Raw genomic sequence first — 7,868 nt, 5'->3', positions numbered from 1 at the left:
CAATCTCCTCCATACCTGGAGAAGCTCTGCAGGCTGGGCCAAAGGGAACAATCCCCTCCATACCTGGAGCTGGGCATTCCAGGATTCCCTGCTGCCCAGAGATCTGGCTCTCCAGGGGTTTATTTGCTCTCTGGAATATTTGCTGCCTCTCCAGGTGTTTATTTGCTCTCTGGGCATATTTGCATCCTGTGCTGGGATATCTCAGTCCTTCGGGAGCTGTTTGCTTTGCTGTGACCTTTGGATCTGTGGGAGAGCCTGGGGACAAGGTCAGCCCCAATAGGAACAGCCTTGCCCATCGATCCAGCACGGCCCAGCCCCGCTCCTGGCACACACCGTGCTGTGCTCCCTCTGTCACGGCCCCGCCGTGTGACACCCCGGCCCCAGCAGTGGGTGGCACTGCCACTGCTGCCAGACCAGGAATTTTCCTCACCTCTTGCTCCATTCCAAAACAATCCTTCCCTCGAATGGGGCAAAGCTCTGGCTTGGCTGCTCTCCCGTGACTCACCAGGGAAATATTTCAGGGATCGATGTCCTAGTCCTAAAATCCTGGTGGCTGGGCTAACAGGGCCATCCAGGACCTGGCTGAGCTAACAGGGCCTGGCTGGGCTAACAGAACCATCCAGGGCCTGGCTGGGCTAACAGAACCATCCGGGGCCTGGCTGGGCTAACAGCCCAGTTGGGTTTGGGATGAACTGGGTGGTTCTGATGCCCTCTTGCACTGCTCTCAGCAGGTTGATTGGTCATACAAAATCAGTTTTACTCGATGGAGATTTCCAAGACAAAAGCAGCTCCAGGAGCAAAAATGAAAAGTAACCTGGTCTGGTGGAATGAGAGGAGCTTGGAGGTTCCTTCCAGCCCAAAGCAGAGCTGCAGCTTTGCCCAAAATCCCCTCAGCACCAGACCCGTGTCCCTCTGGCATGGAGGGGACATGGGGCTCTGCCCCTGCTCAGACAGAGCCCCCATCTCACCCTGGCCATGAGTCTTGTCCCACCTTTCCTCACATCCTATAAATATCCCGGAGCTTTTCCCTCCATCTGCTCCCCCTGGCCCTGAGCTCCCCTTGGCCAGGCTGCTGAGGTTGCTTCTGCTGTTGGACCCTGGAGGAGAAAAAAAACCACTCCAAATATATTGGTGTGGAGCTTGCTTTAACTGGAAAACAAAAGCCACGGGCAGTGTGGTTCCAAAATATCATTTTCCATTTCCTGGAGCAAGCGCTGGAGCTTTCCAACCACTGCAGGGCCCCGAGAAGCCGAGGAGGGCAGGGCTGTAAAGAGCTTTTTAGTGCAAGCTGTGTTGCAGTTTATGGGGATGGCTGGAGATCCCCTCGGAGCCGTGTGCTAAGAGGTTATTTTGGATCCGGCTCAGGCGCTGCCGCAGCCTGGCCCATTAAAAAGTAAATTTTTCATGTGGAGAACTGAACCAATCTCTGGCAGCTGGAGCACTTGGATGTGGGAAGGGGAACACAACCACGGGCTAAACCTGGGGCTGCTTTTCCCAACCAGGGCTGCTGAGTTTGTGTTCTGCCTGACACCGGCCAAGAGCCGCTGACACCAACGCCAAACTCAGAAAGTGGACCTTGAAAAGGTGCCATTTTTGACATATTTTATATTTTTTAAGTTAAAATTATAGACTTTTTTTTGTGGTCCAAAAGTTTTCCTTTGGGAAAACTCTTCAGAGAGGGAGAGGGACTTGGGACAGGCGCCATGGCACTGCCCCCAGATCCTGCAGCCCCATGGAAAGGCCTCACCTCACCCTCAATCTTCTGTCTCAAGCTTCTCACAGTGAAATATCCTGTGTGCCTTTTGCACGCGTAAGTACGGGGCAGGAGCTGGTGATAAAATAGTTTAAATTAATGAGATTATGAGGTAACCTCTGCTGCTGGTAATTCCTCACTCGAGCAGGCTCTGTGCAGTTCTCCATAATGAGTTTTCTGCTCCGCTGGAGCAGCTTTAAAGGAGCTGGGAGGGATTTGGGGGAGAGGAGCTGGAGAGAGGAGCTCAGAGCACGGCAGGGCTCCTCCATGGAAGGTGACAGGTAGGCAAAGGCCTTCCTTGGGGCTGGGTGTGGTGACAGCACTGAGGGGACAGCTCTGCCTGCTGTCCCCTGGGTTGTCCCCAGGACAGACCCTCTGGAGAGGCTGCTGGATCCCTCTGCTCACAGCTCCAGCACATCCTTTTGGCCACAGGATCACTGCTCCTTCAGCAGGAAAAGGAGAGGGAATCCTTGGGATTACCTCCCTGAGGAAACAGAAATAAGGAGCCAATGCCACCAGCCTGGATCTGTAGAGGAGATCATCAATGTCCTTGCAGCCAAATCCTCTCGTCTGGGCCATAAAACAAGGTCCTTCTGCAAGGACAGAGGGTGAACACACATCTGGCTCCCAGTTTGCACGGGGCAAGGCAGTTCCATGGATTTCCCATTAATTTTTATGAATTCCACGCTCAGGGATGCTGGGGGGAGCAGGGCTCCAGCCCCAGGGCAGCTCCTGAGCGGGCACATCCCCCCTGCCCCAAACCCCAGGGGATCCCGCAGTGCCAATCCCTGGATTTGGGAAGCTGCAGGCGCACAGCTGTGGCTGCACTGCAGGAAAACCTCCCCGCTCCCTCTGTCAACAATTTTATTTTTCAAACTGCGCCAAACGAGAGGTGCATCCTCTCTCTGCCGTGCGGCGGCCGCGTGTGTAACACCAGCACATAATTAACAGTCAAGATCATTTACATTGTCGCTTAGCTAATTTTCATAATGTTTTCTTTATTATCAGAGGAAGAAATTAACCCAAGAATTTATTTACATACTAGTCTCAAACAGTAACAGCTTGCTAATTGCCTGTTAGGTGATTAATAAGCTTACAGCAGATGCTAATGAATCGAGAGCTCACTGTTTCAAAGGTGCTCTTGCAGCATGCTTGTGTTTTGGCAGCTTAATTAGTGCAATAATTATGTACTTGTTGCTTCTTCTTTCAAGCAAATACTGTCAAATGCTTAAAAGATTAAAGAGAATTATATCGCTGAGAACTCGCTGTGCTCGAGGATTCTGCTCCTGCCGCTCCCCCGCTGGAGCCGAGGCGGGAATAAACACAAAGAGGGAGATTTGGGGTGGGGTTGGGAGGAGGGAGGAGCGGGCAGAGCCCCCAGAGCTCCTCAGGCAGCCCCTGCTCACCCTTGGGAGCAGCTCCATGGGGGTTCGGTAGGGATGGAGATGGAAAAGCTGGGAAATGTGCAGGTGTGGCACTTGGGGACATGAGGCAGCGCTGGGAGAATGGTTGGGCTCCATGATCTCATAGGGCTTTTCCAACCTAAACCCTTCACGGTCCTGTGAGATCCCCGAGGCTGGGGGTGCTCTGCAGGTCTTTCCCTGTGCAGCTTTTCCAACCCCTCTGGAAGAAGAGAACCGGGAGGTTTTCCCCATCGCCAGGGTGGATCCTGGGGAAAGGTTTTTGTCCTGAGCAGGAGCTGGCCCGGGTGGCCCTGGTGATGCTGGGGGATGCTAAAGCTGCCTCAGGAGCTGAGGCTGGGTGTCCTGGCTGCTCTTTGTCCAGGAGAGGATTGTCCCCTCTGGCCGCTCAGCTGAGGCCCCACCTGCAGAGCTGCCCCAGCTGCCACAGAGGCCGCAGGGATGGTGCCACTGAGTGACCTCCAAGGTCCCCTCCAGCCAAACCTTTCCACGGCTCCATGGCGAGGCTCTGTGGAGAGCAGTGCCTGTGCTGCAGAGCTGCTGTGAGATTCCACCTGCAGGACAAGGCACCACAGTCAAACCTTTCAGGGTGAGGTGGAGCGATGTCCCTGCCAACTTCCCCTGCCACCTCCGTGCGTCCGGAGCTTTGGAGACTCCTTCACAACGCCTCCCGCCTCCTTTCCAGGCTGGGAATTCATTCCTGGCCCATCCCACTGTCCACACACCATGGTCACCTCTCCCACGTCCCAGGGACGCTGCACTCCAGGTGCGACCGCCCCACGCCCTCCCTGCGGCACTCACAGCGGTGTCGCTGCCCCTCTCCAGCGTCAATCCCCGGGCACAGAGCCCTGCCCAGCCTCCCCTGGAGCTCCTCGAGCGCCCGGAGCTCCTCCAGGGCCCTCGCTGCGGGGGATGGAGGAGCGCTGTCCCCGCCTCAAGGAGAGCCCTGGAGAGGCTCTCCACGCTCATGCCCGGCCCCGCAGGAGCGGCAGCAGCCGGGCTGGCAATCGCTGCGGCAATCTCCGGTTTCCTTGGCGACAGCCGCGCTCTCCGTGCGGAGCAGCTGCGAGATGGAGCCGGCCCCGCAGCGCTCGGCTCGGCTTTCCAAGGTCCGCATTGCATCGCCGGGGCCGAGCCGGGACAAGCGGAGAGCCGGGGAGCGACCCCCGCCGGCTCCCGGTGGCTCCTTCGCTCCCCTGTGGCTCCCTCCTTCCCCGGTTGCTGTTGCCGCGCTGTTCGTTCCCTTATCTGATTGTCATGGCGCGTTTCTCTCGATTAGGCACGCAGCCAGTTCGTTACTTAACCCGTAATTGCGCTTTAATAGGAGCTACCTCCGAAATGTATTTTCGGAGCGGGAGGTTCGCGCATCCGCCCGCGGGATTCCCCGGGAGCGGCTCCCGGCACGGTTTGGCCCCGGCCCGGTCGGTTTTTCCCGGCCGGGGCTTCACCGGGGCTGACACGGCACCGTCAGGGCCTCGCTGGATTTACACCGGGACCTCTCCCCGGGAATTCCCCCCTGAACTCCATTCCTCGCTGATTCCTTGACCTGAACCCTGGGAAAACCCGCGGATTTCCGGACCCCAGCTGAAATCTCCTTTCTTCAGCTGAAACGTGGGAATTTCGCCCCACGTTTTTGAATTTTCAGCGGGAAATGCGGGGGTTTTCGTCCTGCGGGGTGAAGGAATAGCAGCGGGAATGGGCGGTGTTAAACCCGGCTGCCAATGGATTCCCTTCTCAATATCCCAAATGTCCCCAGTTAAACGCTGATAAGGTGTTTTCCTCTCACCCCGTGTTCCTTCCCCGCCGCACGTGCAGGGGAGGGAAGGTATTCAATCTCCATCTCAACACATTAATTTTAAAAAGTTGGCCAGTATTTGCAAAGTGTTAAGCATATAAAAATTAATGTTGACAAATCTTCGAGGAATAGAATGAAACAAAAGAAATCAATTAAGGGAACAGCCCGCGGATATATTTTATAATCTAAACTGTGCTCAGCATCACATCGCGGTGGAAGTTACCTGCAAACCCTGGTGCCGGATGGAAAACCGAGGAGGGGAAGTTTGGGCTCAGGATGGAAGGCACGGGATCCCTGTGAGCCCCAGCTCACCCCAATGTGTGACCCTGGAACAGGATCCCTGTGAGCCCCAGCTCACCCCAATGTGTGACCCTGGAACAGGATCCCTGTGAGCCCCAGCTCACCCCAATGTGTGACCCTGGAACAGGGCCCCTGTGAGCCCCAGCTCACCCCAATCTGTGACCCTGGAACAGGGCCCCTGTGAACCCCAGCTCACCCCAATCTGTGACCCTGGAACAGGATCCCTGTGAGCCCCAGCCACCCCAATGTGTGACCCTGGAACAGGATCCCTGTGAGCCCCAGCTCACCCCAATGTGTGACCCTGGAACAGATCCCTGTGAGCCCCAGCTCACCCCAATGTGTGACCCTGGAACAGGGCCCCTGTGAGCCCCAGCTCACCCCAATGTGTGACCCTGGAACAGGATCCCTGTGAGCCCCAGCTCACCCCAATCTGTGACCCTGGAACAGGGCCCCTGTGAGCCCCAGCTCACCCCAATCTGTGACCCTGGAACAGGATCCCTGTGAGCCCCAGCCACCCCAATGTGTGACCCTGGAACAGGATCCCTGTGAGCCCCAGCTCACCCCAATGTGTGACCCTGGAACAGATCCCTGTGAGCCCCAGCTCACCCCAATGTGTGACCCTGGAACAGGGCCCCTGTGAGCCCCAGCTCACCCCAATCTGTGACCCTGGAACAGGGCCCCTGTGAGCCCCAGCTCACCCCAATCTGTGACCCTGGAACAGGATCCCTGTGAGCCCCAGCTCACCCCAATGTGTGACCCTGGAACAGGATCCCTGTGAGCCCCAGCTCACCCCAATCTGTGACCCTGGAACAGGGCCCCTGTGAGCCCCAGCTCACCCCAATGTGTGACCCTGGAACAGGGTCCCTGTGAGTCCCAGCTCACCCCAATGTGTGACCCTGGAACAGGGCCCCTGTGAGCCCCAGCCACCCCAATGTGTGACCCTGACCCTGGCACAGATCCCTGGAGCCCCAGCTCACCCCAGTGTGTGACCCTGGCACGGATGCCCCCAGAGCAGTGTGGGGCCAGCTCTCCCTGCTCTCCCCGAGTCACTCCCGCTTAGGCCATTGGGATAAATGAGTCTGGAAGTCTGTGTGATCCTATCAGTGTTATCTCAGCCGCTGGATTGCAAGGCTTCTGTGGCCTTCAGAGTAAATAAGTGTTTTCCCGGGGTGACACGGGAACCTGGGGAGGAGGGGACTCGTCTCGGCTGGCTCGGGCACAGCGGGAAAAGCCCCGCAGGGATTTCACCACCCGTTGTCTGGCTGGGCTGATGTCTCGTTCCAGGCAGGGCAGTGATGAAGGGAGCCCCCACAGCAGCGCCCAGGGCAGGATCCCCTTTGTCCTTTCCCGCCCACGCTCTGCTCCCGGCAGAATTCCCAGCTGGATGAGCTGGCCCTGACCTTGTGTGAGCAAACAGCTCCAGCCAGGAGCTCGTTCACAGCCCCCTCCCCTCCTTCTCCAAAGGAAAATCACTAAACTGACCATTCCTTCTTACGCGCTTTGATTCCATGCAGATTTGGACATCTTCATGGAATCTGGACATTTCATGGACATTCCAGTTCATGGAGTTTGGACATTTGGCCATAAAAATTCCAGAGATCTGAATGGAAAATCCCAGCAGTGGAAGGAAGAGCTCCATCCTGGGAAAGGGCAAAGGGAAGATCCATCAGAAGATTATCTCCGGCATTCACTTAATTTTATTACTTCAAGTGACTTTATTGCCTTCATTTTGCTTTCTGTTGCATTCCAGCACTTATTTAATAAACCTCTCTCTGGTTTAAATAGCAGTTTAGTTTTTATGGTAATGCTAAACTTAATCAGATGCTCAAATTAGCTTGAAATTAATTATATTGACAGCAATAACCCCGCGTTCCCTCTCCATGTCCTGTGCACAGATCTCCTTCAGGCCTGCATTAAATCCCATTTAGACACAGGAATCAGCTCCCTGCTGACGAGGGCACTGCTGCTGCTGGCACGGAGGAGCCAGATGGGAAATTTGGGATATGAGCAGCATCTTTCCCTTCAGCTGACAAAATCTGAGCTTCCCCTGCCATCCCTTCCAAGGTTTTCTGGGCTTCCTGAAGGCACCGGCTTGTTACGGAGGGGAACAAAGCCTGGAGGGGCTGATGGAGATCATGGGATCTTGGAATGGTTTGGGCTGGAAAGGACCTTAAATCCCATCCAGTGCCATGGCAGGGACACCTTCCAGGGTCCCAGGCTGCTCCAAGCCCCGTCCAACCTGGCCTTGGGCACTGCCAGGGATCCAGGGGCAGCCCCAGCTGCTCTGGGCTCCTGTGCCAGGGCCTCCCAGGGAATAATTCCCTCCCAATATCCCATCCATCCCTGCCTCTGGCAGTGGGAAGCCATTCCCTGTGTCCTGTCCCTCCAGACCCTGTAAAAAGGCTGGAGATGCCTTTCCTTTGCTCTCAGGGCTTTCCCAGAGCCACCAGGCACTGTCACCTCATGCTGCCCTTGGTTATTGATGCCACTCTCCAGGGCTGATGAACTTCCCACACCTGGCTGCTCCAAATCCCGCATTCCCACCTTAACCCAGAGCAGGGCAGGTGGGAAAGGACAGGGATGGGATGATGGGATGATG

General features: G+C 56.3%; 1 long non-coding RNA gene across 1 annotated transcript; it reads right to left on the bottom strand.

The window, feature by feature from the left end:
• Window positions 1-2,719: 2,719 nt before the first annotated feature.
• Window positions 2,720-4,074, bottom strand: LOC136562316 (uncharacterized). Its single transcript, XR_010784490.1, has 2 exons — window positions 3,976-4,074; window positions 2,720-3,728 (listed from the first exon to the last, which is right to left on the bottom strand). It is a non-coding gene; the product is annotated as an uncharacterized lncRNA (long non-coding RNA).
• Window positions 4,075-7,868: the final 3,794 nt, after the last annotated feature.

The sequence above is a fragment of the Molothrus aeneus genome, chromosome 13, assembly GCF_037042795.1.
Source record: "Molothrus aeneus isolate 106 chromosome 13, BPBGC_Maene_1.0, whole genome shotgun sequence".
NCBI lineage: Eukaryota > Metazoa > Chordata > Aves > Passeriformes > Icteridae > Molothrus > Molothrus aeneus.
Note: the sequence above shows the minus strand (reverse complement) of the source record. Positions and strands in the feature narration are given on the sequence as shown.